Below are 20,533 nucleotides of genomic sequence, written 5' to 3' on the forward strand. Positions count from 1 at the left end.
CTGGGACTTTTGGTGGTTCACCGTGAAACCTAGCTGGTGAAGTAGTTGGATTGTAGTGGCGGTGTGATGTACACATTGGTTGTAGGATGTGGCTTTTATTAGCCAGTCGTCCAAATATGGGAAGACGTGAATGTGCTGTCTTCTGAGGTGTGCCGCCACTACCGCTAGGCATTTGGTGAATACCCTTGGTGCTGTTGAGACCCCGAATGGGAGCACCTTGAACTGGTAGTGTTGCCCGTCCACTACAAATCTGAGGTACTTTCTGTGAGCATGGTGTACCGGAATGTGAAAGTATGAGTCTCAAGTCCAGTGTGGTGAGAAAGTCGTTCTGGGAGAGGAGCGCAAGTACCTGCTGAAGTGTCACCATGTGAAAATGGTCTTAATGTATGTATGTGTTTAGAGGCCGGAGATCTAAGATAGGTCGTAGAGTCTCGTCTCTTTTTGGTATCAGAAAATATAGGGAGTAGACCCCTAAATTTTGCTGATTGGCAGGGACTTGTTCTATCGCCTCTTTTTGTAGGAGGGACATTACCTCCTGTTTTAGTAACGTGGAATGTTCTTGTGACATTGGGCGTTGCCTGGGTGGAATGTTGGGGGGGGAGGGGGAGATGTCTATTCTAGGCAGTACCCTGAACGAATAATTTGGAATTTGGGTCACCCATCTGTCTGATGTGATGGACTCCCAGACTTGAAGGAAATTTTGTAGTCTGCCCCCGACCGGAGTGGGATGGTCTGGAGGGAGCAGGGGGAAATTATTGGGTAGGCGGTGTGGCAGAGCGGGCGGTATTTGTTTTGCCTCTGCCTTTGTTATTGCCTCTATAGCCGCCTCTTTGACAACCCCTTGTGAAGGTGGATTGAGCAGGGGATTTGTAGGAAGTGGACGTGCTATCTGAAGAGTAGCCTCTGCCCGTGCCCCAAAAGGAAGAGCGGCGAAAGGAGCGCCTAGGAGGGTGTGACTGCAGGGCTCCCATAGATTTCGCCGTATCTGTGTCTTTCTTCATCTTTTCGAGGGCCTCATCTACCTTTGGACCGAATAGATGTTCTTGATCAAATGGATGATTTAATATGGAGACTTGTACCTCAGGTTTAAAGCCTGAAACTCTCAGCCAAGCATGGCGACGGAGGAGGATGCTAGTGTTAATGGCCCTGGAGGCTGTGTCTGCTGTGTCTAAGGCACAGCGTATAGAGGTGTTAGTTATGGTCTTACCCTCTTGAATTAATTCATTGCCCCCATTTCTGTATTTCTCTGGGAGATGGTGCATGATGGTTTCTAGCTCATCATAATGCGCTCCGTCGTATCTGGCCAATAGAGCTTGAGTGTTGGCGATACGCCATATATTGGCTGCCTGTGACGCAGTGCGCTTTCCTGACGCGTCCAGTAGCTTTGACTCTTTGTCAGGTGGTGGTGCTTCGCCTGACGCCTGGGAATTTGACCTCTTCCGTGCAGTGGATACCACTAGGGAATCCAGTGGCGCTAGCCCTTTGATGTAGGCAGGATCTGTGGGGGCAGCTTTATACTTTCTCTATGCGTGGGTTTAGGACCCTAGCCCAGACAGGGTCTTTAAAAACCTCAGGCGCATGTTTCATTACCCCTTTGAGCATAGGTAGTATAGAAGTAGACCTATGTGCGGTATCAAAGGCGTCGAGGAGGAAATCTTCCTCTATCGGGTCAGTGTGTAGCTCTACCCCGTGATAATGTGCCGCCCTCTGAAGTAGGTGGTGAAAACCTAACGAGTCTTCTGGTGGAGCTGGCCTGGATGGATAAAGGTCATCTTGTGGGACATCTGGAATGTCTGGATTATTATAATCGTCCCATGGGTCTGGGGATCCTGTAGGGGTGGGGTCTTGTGCATTCACGATTGGCTCCTGAGGCGGAAAGCCGGGAGCAGGGGCTATTTACTTTTAAAAATCTTAAAATTTACTGTGATTGAATACTGTGTTTTATCTGGTATCTTTACTCACCTGCATCTTTTGGCTCGCCACGAACAGCGCTACTCGCTGCAACGATCCCCTTATTTCTCCCGCCATTCCCGAGGGTGAGGCGAGACACGCCCCCTCGGCTGGCCACGCCCCTCCAACCTCTTGACCCACCGGCATAAAACATGTGTCTGGCCAGGAAGCGCAGCGGACGAGCGCAGCGGGCGCGACTTTTGCGCGCCGAAGGCGCGCCTAAGGCAAGCCCGTCTGCGCCCGTCCGCGGCCGGACGGGGCTAGGGGCACGATTCCATGCCAAAACTACGTCTTATTCTACCAAGGACCTTACTGCCCTCCAAGGCCATTGGCCACTCCCGGATCCCATCCGCAGTCTGATTTCCTCACTAGGCCTTGCTCCTTCTTCCCCCACTGCACCCTATCCCCTGCCGCTCGTCCCCCCGTCACCTTGCCCCCCCTCCCTTGACCCCCCCCCCGCTCTCCGGCATTGTCTATTTTCCTACTCAATACCAGGTCAGCGGTCAAGCACCACCACGAGCTGTTTGTCTTACTCGACTCAGAGAAACCGGACATTCTGCTCCTGACCGAAACCTGGTACTGTGATTCTTCCCTCCCTGTTCTCTTGGCCACCCTACCCCCCTCCTATGTGGCCCTGCGGGCCGACCGGCCGACTGGCAAGGCTGGCGGTGGGGTCGCCCTAATCGCTCGGTCGGAGTTGAACTTTCAACCACTCCCTTTTCCCCCTATTCCCCCTGCTGACTTCCTGGCAGTCCGCTCTCTTTCATTTTCCCCCCCCATAACTTGCCTTCTTATGTACCGCCCCCCTCAGCCCTCGCCCTTATTCTTGCCGGCATTTCAGGACCTGTTGGCTAACCTGGTGGTCAACTACACCTCGGTCTTGGTGCTAGGGGACTTCAATTACTGGCCCTCAGACCCACACGAGTGCTCAGCCTCCAAAGAATTTACAGATTATCTTTCATCCCTCAACTTCGTGTCACACATATCCGTCCCCACTCATTCCCATGGGCACACACTGGACCAGGTCTGGTCCCTTAACCTCCCTGTGGCTTCGGCTGCGGTCTCGCCGTGCCCATGGTCTGACCATACCCTCATCTCCCTCTCCATTCTCCGAAACCTGATGCCCAAAACCCCGCACACCAAAAACACCTGGGCGCGGAATTGGAATAGACTGGATTATCCCTCCTTGACCTCCTCACTCTGCAACTCTACTCCCATTCTCGCGGGCTTATCATCCGCCTCTCAAGCCAAGGCCATTAACACCTGGCTGGCTGGAGGCTGCGACTCAGTGGTGCCCTTACGCCGCATTTCCATCCGCCGACCTAAGGACTCCAATATCTGGTTCAATGACCACCTAAAAGATCTCAAACTGAGCGCCCGTCGGGCGGAGAGGCAATGGAGGAAAAATTACAGTCCCTTATCAAAAAACCACTTCTTATCAACACTGGCTAAATACAAAACAGCAATCCTGGCTGCAAAAACCTCCTACTTTTCTTCAAAAATAACTTCTGCATAAAATAAACCCAGGGAAATCTTCGGCATAGTGAATGACCTGGCATTCTCAGACCGAACCTCGTCCCGAATTCCTCCTTCCCAGCTTCTCTGCGACCAACTTAATACCTACTTCTTAGAGAAAATTGCTACCATCAAGACCAACATCCCACCACCCTCGTCTGTCTTCGTTGATACCTCCCCCCCTCCCGTCCTACGCCCCTTTACCTCCATCCCCCCTCTCACTCAGGACTCTTTTTTAGAGATACTTCCCAAAGTGAAGTCGGGGTCTCCTGCGGACGTCTGCCCGGCACGAGTCCTGCAGCAAATTTATTTCGGCTGCCCTGACCCCCCCCATCGCCTTCCTCAACAGCTCTCTGGCACAGGGCGTAGTGCCCTCTGCGCTAAAGGCAGCTACAATAGTGCCCATCCTGAAAAAACCTGGCGCGGATCCGTCCATCTCGGCCAACTACCGCCCCATCTCCCTGCTACCCTTTCTGGGCAAGGTGATGGAACGCCACGTCACCGCGGCACTTAGCGCCCATGTCGAGGCAAATGGAGGATTAGCATCCCGCCAAGCCGGGTTCCGCCCCAGGCATTCGACCGAATCAGTCGTGGTCGCAGTCTTAGACAAACTCAGAAGGGGCATGGATGAGAACAAACACCAGGCACTGGTCCTCCTTGATCTCTCCGCCGCCTTTGACACGGTGGACCATACCATCTTACTTACCCGTGTCAAGGCGGCTGGTATCGGGGGATCAGCTCTGGTCTGGCTCTCCTCCTTTCTGCGGGACCGCACTCAGGCGGTTCGGCTAGGCGACTTCACGGCCACCCCTCTCCCTGTCACTTGCGGTGTTCCCCAGGGTTCCTCTCTCTCCCCGTTGCTTTTCAATCTCTATATCTTTCCTCTCATTTTCGCACTCCAACAGCTGGAGGTCACCGTTTATAATTACGCGGATGACCTCCAGCTCATCTTTGATCTATCCCCCTCTCATCTTTCTGTCTCTAACTTCCAGTCAACTATGACATTCATCAGGGACTGGATGAACCACAACCACCTTAAGCTGAACCCGGATAAAACCGAGCTGGTTCTCACTGGTGGTTCACCCAGCCCCTGGAACTCTTTCTTCTGGCCCCCCTCTCTCGGTCCCGCACCTACCCCCTCCACCACGGTCAAAACACTCTGTGTCAAAATAAACAACCAGCTCACTCTCCATTCACAAATTAGTTCTGTGGTATCCTCTTGTTTCCTCACTCTCCGCACTGTTTCCCGTTTTTTTTCCCCCCAGGCACTTAAGATCATCATGGCCGCACTAGTGATATCGCGACTGGACTACGCAAACGCTCTTTACCATGGTATCCCCGCGTACAGCTTGCGTAGACTCCAGATTATCCAGAACCAGGCAGCTCGGCTGGTGTATGGCTTCCTCGCTATCACCATTCCACCCCCCTTCTCAGGGAGCTTCACTGGCTCCCTGTAAAAGAACGCTCCCTTTTTAAGATCGGCTGCATGGCCTTCCAGGCCCGTCAGGGCACTGCCCCCGCTTTTATCTCTTCATTAATCAATCCGTATGTACCTACAAGAGTACTTCGGTCTTCCTCTAAATCCCTTCTTCAGATCCCTCGTTTCACACGTAAAAAGTGGGGCGGGGCCAGCTTTTCCACCCTGGCTCCAACTTTTTGGAACTCACTCCCTGACCATCTCCGCTTTGCCACTCAGTACCTCCCCTTTCGTAGAGATTTGAAAACGTTCCTCTTCAGCCAGGCCTTCCCCTCTTAAACTCTCTTAATATCTCTTCTTATCTTTTCTTCTGGTTTTTCCCCTCTGTTGCCAATTCCCTTAGAGCCAAGAAACCGCAAGGTGTACGCTGCGCTTTAGAAATATTTTTTAAATTAAATTAAATTGTGGCACATCTGCTGGGTCGTAGTATGGGTCCCCCTGATCATCATGGTCTGGAGACTGGGTCGGAGAGCGATGAGGCAGAGGTGGAGAAGGCGGAGGGGGAGAGGGTGGAGGAGGTGGGGAAGGCACTCTGAAAGTCTTTCCTCCTTGGAGGTGGAGGCGGAGCTGGTTTGTCCAAATGTCTCTTTTTAGAAGAAAGTGCCAAATATCCAGTTTTTGGATCCTTGGTAAGTGTCTTTTGCAAAGGACCCGGTGTAAACAGTTCTTGAGACAATGGTTGTTCGGTCGGCGCCGAAGGTTTCGGGGCCGATGGCTTTTTAGGCTTGTCCGTGCCGTGCTTTTTTGGAACCTCCGATTATTTGGTCGGCGCCGAGACCGGCTTCGGCGCGGGAGTGTCGGTGCCGAGGGCCTTATGATGTTAGGTCGGTACCGAGAGGCTGGGTTTCGACACCGAGGGCTTTGGTGCGGAGCTCAGTGTCGAGGTAGAGACCGGTCTCTTTTTCAGTGCCGAAGTGTGTTTATCGGCACCGCTGGCAGGCTGGCTCGGGCCCGAGCCCGATCCGCCGGAAGGCTTATTAGGCTTCTTCACCGGGCCGAAGGTGGGGTGTTGGAAGCATTGTCTTTGGTCTTGCCTAGGCCCGGAAGCGAAGGCGTGACCGAAGTCTTTTTGGGTGTCGGCGCGCGTGTGGGAGGGGGTATTTTACTCACGACCCTCTGCGTCAGGGTGATGTCCTCCACATCCGAGTCGTCGGCTTCGGAAGCACTGACTAGGTCCTCTTCGGTGTGCTGCTGTCCCGGAGCTTCGACGTCGTCCCCGAAGATGTCGACTGGAACGGAGGTCGAGGAGTGCGCCATGTTTCGTCTGGCCCTTCGATCTCGAATAGTCTTTTTGGATCTGAAAGACTTGCAGGCAGGACAGTCTCGAGCCTCGTGTTCAGGGGAGAGGCAGAGGTTGCACACCTCATGAAGATCGGTGTGGGGGAATTTAGACCCACATTAAGGGCACTTCTTGAATGTAGTTCCTTCCATCAGCCGGGACCGGAGCTTGGATAGGCCCAAAGGCCGCCATCGACTACTGGAATCGAAGGTGTGTCGAAGAGAAGGTGATTGAGGAGATCAGGATCTGAACAATACCGCGAAGAGCGAGGATTCCGCTTCGATCGTCGAACTGGAAATGTTCGGAACCGGAGCGTGAAGTATTACATCCGAGCCCGATGGCGGAAAAAAACAATCTGAGGATGGAGCCGAAGCCCATGCGCAATACGGACCAAGGGAGGAGTCACCGACCTCGTGACTTCCAAAGACTTTCCAAGAGGAAAAACAAACTGCAAACATCTGGGCCCAACACCCAATGGCGATCTATGCAAAAGTGTGTAATCTGCAGCTCATATGCCTCGAACAATAGTTTTCTCTCAAACATGATTCATGATATCACAGCAGAAGGCTTTTTCACATGGTAAAATCACCTTGGAACACACCACAATTCCTAAAATGAGTATGGTACCATCAACAAACGATTTATAATGTAACTAAAGTCTTAAAACCTTCTATTAACTGCAATGCTTTTTAATGAGGTGCTATCATGTATATTGGTCCCAAGATGGCTGCCAACACTTCTTGGATGAAGTACTGACAGCCAATCAGATCTCACGATGAGATGTGTGGTTAGGCTCCGCCCAGATATATCTATCTTTTTAACTCTAATTTTCTCAGGAACTACTGAATGGATTTACACCATTTAAGCAAAAGGCACGAGTCTGAACTGAGGACTACCTCTTTGCCAAATTTGGTGTAATTCCGTTCAGCAGTTCGGGCTGTAGCTGCGTCAACAGGTCCTATGGGAAAATGCATGGGGGAAAACGTGTTTTGGGACCCCCCTTTTTTCTTGGCCCCCGCTTGACGAATCACCGTGAAAGTTTCAGGATAGGAGCGGACCGGAGCTGGCCAAAAGTTTGGAAAATTTCGCGAAGATTCGTCAATCGGCGCCAACGTTATTCCAAATAGAATGTTGCGGATTTCCTATGGAAAATAGGTCCTAGCTATAACTACCTACTGGCGACTGCCAGTAGGAGATTATATATATATATATATATATATATATATATATATATACACACACATATACATACACACACACATATATATATACACATATATATATTATATATACACACATACACACACACATATCTATATACACATATATATATATATACATATATATATATACATACATTGATCAGCAATTCTAGCCAACCTCTTGCACCATCTGGAAAGCGGCTTTCGCTTCCCATTGAAGGAACACATGCGGCCAATTGTAGGATGAGTATCCTTTCTGTAGGCCTGGAATGTCACTACATTGGACAAGCGATCCTGCAGATCACAGGAAGTGATGGAGGCATGTCTAACATTGTCCGGTCAAGATGTAGAATCGATGCAGGCAAACTACCCTTTGATCATGCTCATCCTAATGGCGTTCTCTTTCTTTCCTCTCAATGCAAGTTACTCCAGGGTGTCAGTTAAGTGCAGATGGGCAGCAGTCACAGGCCTTCTGTATTTGCAAACAATGAAACTCCGCGCAGCAGTGTAGTGGATAGCTAGTTTTAGGCTCTGGGCTAAATACGGCAGGTTCTCTACATAAAAGAAGGAGGGAGCAAAAGGAGGAGGGAAGCACACTGCTTGGCATTCCGAAACACAATTAGCCCAGATGCATTGTGGTAAATGTAGTACATGATAACACTCACTTCAGTTGAAAGTGTTTAGTATTCACCAACTAATTGTGTGCTGGTATGCGAGGCAGTGTGTTACCGACTCCTTTTCAGGTTCTCTACATGACAGGCAGTTACGCACTTGTCTGTTCAGTGGCAGCAGCAACGCCAAGACTATGTCCCCACCAAGCATCAGACTGGATCGGGAAAATCTTCAGCAGTACCCCTGTGTGCCGGCAGGTGGTACAAGTGGCTCCACATCAACGCCGTTCTGCGCCATTTATGACATGCATTGGTCTATATGGGTGCCACCGATCTGCACTTACATTGGTTTCTTTCCACGCCAACAGATTCAGATCCAGAGCTGCCACTCGTCTCCTTGAGGCATTTCTACTACATAAATCTGAGAAAAACAGTGTGGTTGTAGGACATATGTAATCTCCCAAATCTACAGAGTATAAACCTGGTGAGGAATGTTGCAAACAAATGTCTGTGGCTGACCAGGACTCCATCGCCTGCATTGTCTGCCTTGATGCACCCCAGTGCCATTAGAGATCGGGAAGCAAAACTCTTTATGGTGAACCACCACAAGACCCCGTGCCCGGATCAGTCGAAGTCTAAAGAGAAGTCCAGGCCATGAGGTTGCTCTTGTGACAGGCCATCTTAATGGTCTAACAACTCACTCAAAACCAAGAAGACGAGCAAGAGGTCCTAGTGAGACTCCCCCAGTCCCGCCACACTCTAGCTCCAGAGAATGTGCGAGGGTATCATCGTGCCTCCACGTCAGGCTTTCAAAGTCATTCTACTTCAGAGTGGGTCCCAACCCTTGTTCAAAGGCTACCGGAACGGGTTAGCTTCCAAAAAGTCATGATGTGGCATTTTGTGATGTTTAGCAGCTACCTCTGACATGCCTGTGGGACCCAAGCGGTATCCCAACTGGGACTGCTCCGGTGGATCTCGACCAACTTCGGTACCTGCTCCCTCTTCAGCACCACAACCCCCAACAGCGCCTCCTTTGTTAGGGTATGAAAAGGGTGGGTGAGGTTCTTGACCTTCAACTTCCTACTCCAAAAGTTAAAACTAATGTTTGACAGAGGTGTTACAAGCTGGCCAGTTGAGCTACAATTCCCCTACTTCTATTTTACTTGTCTGCTCTTGGGAACCTGGGTCAAACCCTGCTCAGGCCTACCTGCACATTCCCAGACTGGCAGACGCCATACCCCGCTCCGAGTGACCCAGCTTTCCTCACAAGCACCCCACTCCTGAGAGCCTGGTCATGAAGGCTGCAGGCATTTATGCCAAACTCATTTCCCACTACTACTCCCTGTGACATGACAAGATAGTCTTCTCATAAGCAGGTTTTTTTTCCCCTCTACAATTTTGGCCCTTCGCTCAGTCAGTGCCTTCAAGGTCACTACTCTCATGCCTTGTGGGACTCAGTGGCCAAAGTATTGCTCATGAGCACAGGACATACTTTCCCAGGCTATGCAAGACGGTTGTGATATGGCTAAGTTCACCATCCGCTGTGGACTGGATACCACCGACTCCCTCGGCAGCGGCTATTCACAGGCACGCCTGTAGCCCAGTCTTCTGCTCCCCTCCCCCAGTCTATTTACTTTCTGCCAGGGTGGCAACTGATAACTTAAGACAAGTGGGTCCTCTGCAAATTGTTCAGTGGGGTTACACTTCATCATTTCTCAAGACCATGCCACAGCTGGCACCATCCCCAGACTAGCTGACAGAGGACAACCTGTAACTCTTGCAGCAGAAAGTACAGGCTCTTTTGGCCAAAGGAGCCACTGAGAAGGTACTGGTGCCAAGTTGGTTGTGGTTGTTGTGGTTACCGTACTTACTGGTGCCAGAAAATGACAGATGCCTTCGTCTCATTTCAGACCTTCATCCTGTTGATGCTCTTCTGCAGAAAGAGCACTTCAAGATGCTCACCCTGGCCTGGTCTCCTCTCGGCCCTGGACACCCGATATAGCACTGGACCTGCAGGACGCTTATGTCCAAAACCCCTTCTGCAAGCCACAGGAGCTATCTGTGGTCCACGGGAGTTATCTGCGGGTCACAGTAGGTCACAAACATTTTCAGTGCTCCCTTCTAGTCTTACCAATGTCCCTTGGGTGTTTAGAAAAGTGATGGTAGCACCACATTGGAGGTTGGGGGTTCCAGTCTTCAATAGGGGTGGGCGAAATATTCTGTTCCGCCAGTGGAATTGGACGCAAATCTCCGTGTACAAGAATTTTCCCTTGGAAGTTGGCAAGTGCAAGCAGGATTTGGCGTCCCCCCTACCTCCATTTTTGGTCGCTAGGAGGACATCCGTTGAGATTTTTCCAACATCGCCGGTCGCGACGGTTCACTGTCAGAAGACTAGAAAATCTACTCAAACGGTAGCAGAATAAACTCAAATAGCTGCATGGTGCTGTTCGTGCAGATTTTTCAGCTTAAAACGTGCTCACCGAGCTAAATCACAGCGCAAGAAGAATGATGTGCCTATTTCTGCTGATTGGTGGAACTCCACGGTATCTCGCAGAGTTTTTGGGTCACTCCGCAGAGGCAAATTCGGTTAGGTCCACTCATCCATAGTCCCTCCCACCTCGACGACTGGTTTTTAAAGGCGGCCTTGCTCCAGGCAGCCGTCAACCACCTACAGACATCCTTGGGGTTCACGATCAATAAGTCGAAGTCACACTTGACTCCTTCATCAGAGCCGTTCTGGACACCTTACAGTTTCACACTTATCTCCCAGACAGGAGAGCCAGCCCAAGACATTCAGTCTATGACCCCTGTTTCAACCTGTGTCCAGATCTCAGTGAGGATGACTTCGAGGCTGCTGGAATTGATGGCCTCCTGCATCTTGCTGGTCAAGCACATCAGATGGAATATGCAGGCTCGGTAATAGGATCTGGAGTCCCAGTGGGAACAGTATCAGGAAGAGCTTTCAGATCTGGTGCAGATTTTGAAGGAGACTGCAAAAGAACGCGCACTGATGGCTGCGGGACAGCAATTCGGTCCGCAGCAGACCCTTCTTCTTACCCCACACGTAACAGTGGTGACTGATGCATCCCTTCTGGGTTGGGGAGGTCATCTGGGAGAGTTGTTAATCAGAAGTGTCTGCTGTTCGGCAGAGGCCCAGCTCCACATCAACCTTCTGGAGCGGAGAGGTATCCACTTGGCATTGAAAGACTTCCTGCCCTCCATTAAAGTGAAGCTGTCGCAGGAGCTCACAGAAAACACCATCACCATGTGGCACTGCAACAACTAAGGCGGTGTGAGAACGTGGACTCTTTGCATCCTTGTACATGTATAGGCAGCCATAGAATTGTTCTGGTAACATCACCTGGCGGTTTCCCGCACAAAAGAGCTGAAACTAATTTGTCGATGTCTTGCGGATCACGAATGGCAGCTACAATATGGAGGTGGTGCGGGTTTTCTTCTGCGAGTGGAGAGCCCCAGCTTGATCTTTTTGCCACTGCCTAGAACATGCAAAGCCAGCACTTTTGTGTGTTGGAGTTTCTAAGGCATTCAACGCGAAGACTCATTCTGTGTCAGTACTCCTCTATGCCTCCCCACTGATACCGCTCCTGCCCAGAGTTCTGAAGATCAGGACCGACTGGTCCAAAGTCATTCTAGTGGCCCCAGATTTGGCATGGAGAGTATGGTATCTAAATGTCTGGCCATGAGCATTTGTTCTTCGATCAGACAGCTTCTTCAGCTATTGCAGCTACAGGTTAAGGTTCTGTATCGAAAAATGTGCAACTTACACCACCATGTTTGGATATTAAGTGCCAACAGTTAAGCGCCTTCGACCTTCCTCCATAAGTTGTGAATGTCATCTTGGCAGCCTGGTGCCCCTCAACAAAATTAACAAAAGCCAGCTACTGGGATAAGCTTGTGGCCTTGTACACTGCTAAACAGATCGATCCACTACATGCCAAACTGTCCAATGTAATGCTTGTGTTGTCCCCATCAGGAAAAGCCTAGGTATGGGACTGTTTGAGAGTACCCGTTTGCTAAAAGGGTTACAACATATGATCCCACTTCTCGGTTTGTTATGCCCCAAACATGCCTTTGGAGCCTTTCCACAGTTGTTCTCCCAGGCTTCTTAACCTCAAAAGTCTTTCTTTTTGCTATAACATTGGAAAAACGGGTCAGCGAGTTGCAGGCCCTTTCTGTCAACCCACGTTCTACCAGGACAAGCTGGTTCTATGTGCTAGATCCTCTTCCTTTCCTAAAGAAGGGACTCCCTTTCAAGTGGATTAAACATTACCCTTCCAGTGTTCTGTGCTCCACCTCAACCCTCTAAGCAGGAGGAGAGACTTCACCGGGTGGTTGCGAAAAGGGTTCTAAGATTATATATCGATCATACCAAACAACAGGTGAATGATCAGCTCTTTATCGGTTTCACTGGAGCAAAGAAAGCCAAGGTTGTGAAGAAAAGGACCATATTGTTCTACATTAAGGTCTGCTAGCACTGTACAAAAAACAGCCCTGAGGGCTTGCAAGTTCATTTTACCAGTGCCAGGGCCACAACCAAAGCATTGGCACATGGGGTGCCGGTTCACAACATTTGTCAGGCTGCTACGTGGGTGTACGTCCATAAATTGACCAGTGATACTTAAAGTACAGCTCTGGCCACATGCGGCCCTCCTGACCTTTACATGTGGCCCCCTAGGCAGCAGCACTGGGCTGCTGTTTAATCGACTCAGCACTAACATGAAAATAAAAGTTAAATATTACAGCAAACACTTATTTAAAGTTTAATTGCAGTTAGGGAAATGAAGTAACTAGGTCCTCAACTTTAGGAAAACCTTAATTTGTAAAGTCATCCACTAGATATACATGTTTTGCTTTCCCTACATCCACTTTACACCCCCCGCTGGCATCAGTGCATCCTTCGGTCACATCATAGACCAAATTTTGCAGCCCCCGGGAAAATGTTTGCGAGTACCCATGGCCTACACAATCAGGTACACTGAGAAGGACACTTTGCTTGCTCAGTCCTGCAGGAGATTTTGGTAGAATTCCGTTCACAGACCCACCACCTTGGAGGTACTGCTTGGGTATCTATACAAAATGTGAGGTATCGACAGAAAACTTCTTTATTAACGTTCTTTCTGGTAGAGATTATCTATTCGCAAATCTCTCATTGCACCACCAACCTCTGTGTTCTGTGTAGTGGTCTATTCACATAAAAAGATCTCAATTTAGAAATCTGCACACTGGTCAAGACCAATCTGATTGGCTCTGTGTCTCCAAAGTATTAAGAAAACAACAGTTGTCATTGCACATGGGTGTTGCCTTTGTAGACCCGCACATTTAATTCCTGGCACAGAATGTAGTCGACAAGCTGGCGACACCTGCTGGCACCCAGGGGTATTGCTGAAGATTTTCTAGATACAGTCCGATGCCTGGAGGAGTATTCAAAAAGTGAGGAATCTGCAGCTAGACAGACTGTCTATTAGGAAGAGTATTACGGAAGCTAAGTAACTTGCTCTTCTGATCTCAACCTGTTTACAGGTATAGAGAGGTTTTCCAAGTAGACCGTAGTTTGCTGAATAACTTTGGAGCTCACCTTATATCCAGAAACACTGGCAGTCGGCAGCCAACTGAACACCCAAATGTAAACTTCAGTAGCAAGCCAACTATTCAAAAGTGCATTCTCCTCAACTCTGTGGAAACCAGCTATCAAGGTGAACTGTTACTATGGATTTGTAGAATTGAACCAAGTGACATGTGGCCAATCATAGTTCGGTTCTTGACCTTAGCCTTTGGGCAGAACAAAGGATACTGGGTTGGGTAGGAATCCCACTGTTATGAGTAAGTGTACATCTCTGGCCTACTGTTGGCCATCTCTTATTCAGTTGTTGCCCTTCTCAAGCCACATGCAGACCTGCTGCCACTGGCTTGGTCATAGGAAAAGTGATAGCCCATGATAAAAGGAATATAGGAGTACCCTTATGACTCAAGGTTTAGCACTCTGTTGGTGAACAAGAAAAACATGTAGACCACATGTCGGGTAAATCAAGGCACATGCCTCCGGATTGGAAAACATACCAGGCCAGTTAGAATGACACAGTAAGAAGCAGGATGGTATGTGGCCACTGCGCAAGAGACTTTCAACCCTACAAAAATTAACAAGTAACAGACATGGAACACTCACTTCACTGGTGAACCAGTTTATACTTATCTAACTCCCAAGACAGGTGCATAGTCTCCCAATTGTAATTCTTATTCAATTTCAAATGCTCTTGATTACTCAAAACCATGCATTGCATTATTACTACATACTGTATTTTGCAAATAACTGAATTCTGTCAAGACTTACTTCATTTTCACATTTCTCTATAGTGCAATTTCATTTTCAAGAAAAACTTAAAACATACCATTAACTTCTTTGCACATTTTCTATTACAAAAATATTATGATTTGCCATCTAATGACTTCACAATTTATTTCCCAATAGTGTTAAGCTCCATTTCTATTCTGCAATGTCTTTGTAAAGTCCACAACCCTCCAGCTTTATTCTATATCGCCAACCCACTACATATTTGAATGCCCGGTCTGTTATGATCATCACCATTTTCCTGAATATTGGTCTAGTATATTACTTCTCAAAGTCACATACCAGGTTTTTAATTTCAAAATTAACTCTTATTGAGCAACTTCTCCCAAAACTGACGACTAAACTCAACCACCCTTGGTCAGGATCCAGGGCTTGAACCGCTCATCGTTCTCATCCGAATTCTCCAGACTATTTTAATCTAAGTGTATATTATTATTTTTTGTAACTCTTTATTGCGTTTTAATGATCACTGCTACCATGTAAGGTAGATCTGTAAAAAGAACCAACAAACATTTGATTGATCGGTACAAGGGTCTGTGTATTACATACATCCAGTCGGTGACCACAATAGACTCTACAATAATGACGCAGGATTATACAGTGTGTCAAGCTACTATATCTGGTGAGCCACGCATATCTTGTTGCTGCAGAAATTGACGCAGGGGTTCCCAAATATCCTTTTTTTTTTTTTAAATATTTTTATTGGCATTTTTGGCATATAACCACACACAAAATAAAACATCCCAATAGACAGGTCAATATCGAGCACCATCCCCACCTCGTCCGCCCTCCACCCCCACCCCTCTCTCAGCACACCAGAAGTCCGTTTCGGGCCTATGCCGCGGCTGACATCAACGTCTTCAATACATGCAATTGTCTGTGCCCTAGGGCTGTGGATGTCCTCCATGTACCATGTCGGCCCCCTCCAGTGCCTCACCCCACTAAAGTCCCCCCTCCAGGCCGTGATATCTCCGCCATTTGGACCACACCTTGGTGAATTTCTTGGGGCAGCCTCTCGCCTTATACGTGACCCTTTCCGCCGCCATGTAGATGTCAAGACCCCTCCTCCACTCCTCCAGGCGAGGAGGCGAGGGCGCCCCCCAGTATTTTGCTACGTCCCTCTTTGCCACCACCAGAGCCAGCACAAGGAAAATCAGCAGCGGGCGGGGGAGGTCCACATCATTTGTCATACCCAGTAACACTAATTTGGGGTCCTCCTGTAGTTGCACCCCAAGCACCTTACTCAGCTCCCCCAGGATCCCCCGCCAGTACCCCTGAATCTGCGGGCAGAGCCAAAGTATATGAAAGAAAGTCCCTCCCTCCCGCCCGCATCTCAGACACGACGTGTCCCCCACTCGTCCCATCTTGAACAGTCGTCGTCTATCAAAGTACGTTCTATGCAGAATATTGAATTGGATCAAACGTAGCCGGGACTTAATCGCCACCTCTCGCGGGTGCATGAGAACTGTATCCCAGTCCACTTCGTCCATCTTACCCACGTCCGCCTCCCAGGTTGCCCTAAGCGCCCCCATACTATCAGGCATATTGTTCATGAGGGTCCGATATGTGAGGGACACCGCCCTTTCCACCATGTGTTCCTGCAGCAGCCTTCCCTCCAGAGGTGCATATTCGGGAAGAGAAGCCGTCTATCTCTCCTGCCTGCCAAGCATGCTTCAGTTGCGCGTACTTATAGTACTGTGTGGGGAGCAGTCCAAATTCCCTGCGGAGCACCGAGAAGGATTTCAATTCCCCCCTCACTAGCACGTCTCCCAGTGTCGACACCCCGATATTATCCCATTGCTTGAACCCCCTCAATTTGTTTAACTCTGGTAGCCATGCGCAGTGCCATAAGGGCGTCTGTCTACTCAGTTTCCTATCCCAGCCAATCTCCCGGGTCGCCCTTTTCCAAATCCCCAGGGTGATTTTAGTGGCCTGCAGTAGCCTTCCCGTACCCTTGCCACCATATCGGTAATAATGACACGAGTGAGCTCCCATGACATGTTGTTCCAAGGCAAACGTCGGGTGCATTGCCGGGGCGTGAAGCCAGTCGTTAATGTATACCAGGTGTTCCGCCCAGTAGTAGGCCTCAATGTTGGGAAGCGAGATCCCTCCGCTATACTGATGCCGCTGCAGGGTCTTCATCGCTACCCTGGGTTGTCTCCCAAGCCATAGAAAGCTCCGGAGTTCCGAGTCAATTTCTCGGAAGACCCGCCGACAGACCGGATAATATTCGTTCTGTAACGCGTACAGAAACCTGGGCAGCGTTATCATCTTAAACATGGCGGCACGCCCCAGCAACGTAAGCGGCAGCCGGCGCCATCTCTGCGCATCCTCCACAAAATTGGACAGAACCCTTCCCACATTCCTGTCGTAGGAGACAGTCCGGTCCAGCGTTATATACACTCCCAGATATTGGAACCCCTCCGTCGTCGCCTGGAGCCGGTCTGGAAGACTCGGCCAGTCCCCCTTTCCCCCCGGTGCATATAGCACTGACTTATGCCAGTTCACCCTGTAACCCGAGCGGGCACCATAGCGCTCTAGCTCGGAGAAGATAACCAGGACTGTTGTAGCGGGTTGCGTAACATATAGAAGGACATCGTCCGCATAGAGAGAAATTTTTTCCTCCAGGTCATCCAGCGGGCCCTTTCGAAAACCACGAATCTCTGGGTGTTGTCTGACCCGTGCCGCCAGCACTTCTATCGTCAGCGTGAAGAGCAGGGGGGACAACGGACATCCCTGCCGCGTACCTCTGCAAATAGGGAATTCCCTCGACGTAGCCCCATTGACCCTCACCCGCGCCTCGGGCCCGTATATAATAATCTCACCCATTGGCGGAAGATAGGTCCAAATCCCAGACGCCCCAGGACGCCCTCCAAGAAGGGCCAATGCACCGCATCGAACGCCTTTTCCGCATCCAAGGAGAGAAACCAATGAGGGTCCCGTCGGCCCCTCACCACCTGTAGCCAGTTGTGCGAGCGCCTCAGATTCAGTCTCGTCGCCCTACTGGGGAGAAAACCCGTCTGGTCCAGGTGGACCAGGTCCGGGATCACCCGCCGCAGCCGGAGGGCCAGCACCGTCGCCAGCAACTTCGCCTCAGTGTTAAGCAGCGAGATCGGGCGGTACGACGTGCACTCCTCCGGCGGCTTTCCCTCCTTGAAAATCGGGACAATCGTGGCCAGTCTAAGATCCGGGGGGAGACAGCCCTCCTCTCGTGCCCCTTCAAATAACGCCAGCACATGGCGGGCCAGAAGATCCGCCGTTTTTTTAAAGAATTCCGCGGGGAACCCATTCGGGCCCGGCGCCTTCCCCACCCGCAACCTGGTCAACGCCTTTGTAACTTCGTCTAGCGTAAGGGGCGCCTCCAACTCCTTGATGTCGGCATCGGCGAGCGCCGGTAGATCCAGATCCGCCATGTACTGTAGCGCGTCCTCTTGCGAGCCCAGGTCTTGAGCAGCATAGAATGCCCGGAAGTGCTCCGCAAAGGCTTCCGCAATCTGTGCGTCTGAATTCACTAAATTCCCATTATCATCTCGTATCCGTTCTACCCACCTGGCATCCCTCTCTTTTCTACTAAGCCACGCCAGGAGCTTGCCCGACTTGTCACCGACGTCATATAAACGGTGGAGTGTGGCCAACGCCTGCTGTTTGGCTACTCCCGTAGCCTGATCCCGGTACTGCCGCTGGGCGTCAAGCAACCGACGCAGCGTCTCCCGTGCCGGGTCCGCAAGGTACTCCCTATCCAACTGGAGAACCCGTCTCTCCAGCGCCTGCAACTCTCTAAGCCGTTCCCTGTTGTCCTCGGCAATCCTATCCTGGACTCTACCCCGCATGACCGCCTTCATAGATTCCCAGAGGATCACCGGCGACGTCACCGAGCCCACGTTGTCAGCTAGGCAGACTCTAACATCTGCCCGGATGCCCTTCAGCACCTTTGAATTCTGGAGGTCCCACGCTGTGACTCGCCACTGCCCCCTCCCCGGTACCCGGGGAGCCACTGTCACCAAAAGGGGAGAGTGATCCGACAGGCCCCGTGCTTGATATTCAGCTCGCACCCCCTCGTGCAACGTGTGTCGCGCCATGAAGAGATAGTCCAGCCGGGAATACACCCTGTGGGCCCCTGAGAAAAAAGAGTACTCCCGTCGTGTAGGGTGTAACCAGCGCCATACGTCAGTCAGGCCTAGAGTCTCAATCGTGGTGGCGAGTGCCGTCTGATGCCGGTCTCTTACCCTATCTCCCGTCCACTGCTGTCGCCATTACATCATTGAAGTCGCCCCCTAGCACTTGCACTGTATCGGACGTGGCAAGCAATATTTCCGCCACGCCTTTTAACGTGGACGCCTGCAGTTTAGGTGGAGCATAGACCGAAACTAACGTGTACTCCCTGCGGCACCACATTCCCCGGACCCCAACGTAAGTTCCCAGCGGGTCCGTCCATGTCTGCGTCACTTGAAACGGGTTAGTTTTCCGGACCAGTATCGCCACCCCTCTTGAACCCTGAGTAAAGCCCGCATGTGCTAGAACTGTGTAGCGTCCCCGGGCGAGGAATCCACATTTAGTCCCCAGAAGGTGTGTTTCCTGTAATAACGCTACGTCGGGGCCGGCCCTCCTAATGTACGCGTTTATCAATCCTCTCTTAATTTTGCTCCCAAGCCCATTGACATTCCACGTTAGGACTGAGAGCCCTCCCTCTGCTGCACCTGTTGTTATCGTCGCGGTAGGCATTGCAATTCAAACCGTGCGCGCTGTCTCGGGGGTACCGCGCTGTCGGGCAAACCCCGTGGTGCTGCGTGTGTGCCTGAAGTGACCTGTCTCCCACCCCTCTGTACCCAACCGTCCCCAACTGTCCCATCCCCCCCCCCCTCCCATCCCCAAGCAAACCCCAACTGGAAATCCCCAACACTCTCCCACTCCCGCCCCCTCCCCACCTCCCCCCCCCCATCAGTCCCATCTCCCACAGACACAGGACTGCTGGCGGAGTAGGCCTGTCGCCCTCCCTCGCTATCCCACCCGTCGCTAACCTATCTCGTGCCCCCTATGGGAACCGCACTAGACCGTCACAGTCTACCCGATCCAAGAGCACCAAACCTCAGCGACCAAATGGGAAGACTATCAAACAATATACCCAAACAAGAAAGAACAACCAAAAAACAAAAAGGGAAAAAGGGGGTGTGTGACCACTTGCGTGCTCCATCTGGCCAGAGCTGCAATCAAGATTGTCCGGACCAGTCTCTCTCAGGAGTGGGAGTCTTGGGTGTCCGGCCTCCGCTCCTCCGCAGGATCGGGTACATCCCGCTCTAGATGTCGGATCGCTACTTCCAGCGGGTGTATGGAACTCTGCGCCGTCCCCTCTCGCCTCGGCCCGTGGGCCGTGTCCTCAGGGTCTTCCTCCGAGCTACCACTGTCTGCCAAGCGGGATCCCGGCACACCAGCCCTTCCGGAGGACGGGGAGTCCCGCTGGTGGCGACGCGGCGAGCCATCCGCTGAGTAGGGCGTTTTGCGTATCCTCTTCCCAGTTCTCCGCCCCGACTGTCCCCGGGATCGCCGGAGTGTCAGTTCCTTGGGGCGTGCTCCACTGCTACTCGGCCCTCCTCCCCGTCGGCGGGGCGGTCGCCCGTCGGCGGTCGTGGCTCCAACCACTGCCAAGCCTCTTCCGGGTGGGTGAAGAAATGCGTACCACCATCATATATCACCTTTAGCTTCGCCGGGAAAAGCAGCATGTATTGGAGGCGGCGGTCTCTGAGCTTCGCCTTGACCGCGTCAAAAGGCCCTCCTCTGTTTTTGCACCTCCTGGCTGTAGTCTGGGAAGATCATAATGTTCGTATTTTCGATCCGGAGCGCCCCTTTCTTCCGGGCCTCTCGCAGGATCAGATCCCTGTCTGCAAAGTTGAGGAACCGGGCAATGACTGGACGCGGCCTCGCCCCCACCGGCGGCCTTGCCAGGAGCGCCCTATGGTTCCCAAATATCCTTGAGCTTGGAAGACATCGCTAATTCCTCTGCATTCAGTTCCAGTTTGAGTCCCTCCCCATGTTATAGCAACCCGTCTTTTAGCCATCAGTAAAGCAATTCTTACAAATTTACCCATCGTCCCCTTTACCTGTGAAAATCTAAGTGTATATTTCATAAAATGTCAA

The 20,533-nt window shown here is 51.1% G+C and overlaps 1 protein-coding gene across 1 annotated transcript in view; it reads right to left on the minus strand.

Annotated features, from left to right (window-relative positions):
• DNAJC2 (DnaJ heat shock protein family (Hsp40) member C2) overlaps positions 1-20,533 on the minus strand; it is a 316,362-nt gene that overhangs the window by 224,126 nt on the left and 71,703 nt on the right. The gene's annotated exons all lie outside the window — the stretch shown is intronic.

This window comes from Triturus cristatus, chromosome 4_1 (assembly GCF_964204655.1).
Source record: "Triturus cristatus chromosome 4_1, aTriCri1.1, whole genome shotgun sequence".
NCBI lineage: Eukaryota > Metazoa > Chordata > Amphibia > Caudata > Salamandridae > Triturus > Triturus cristatus.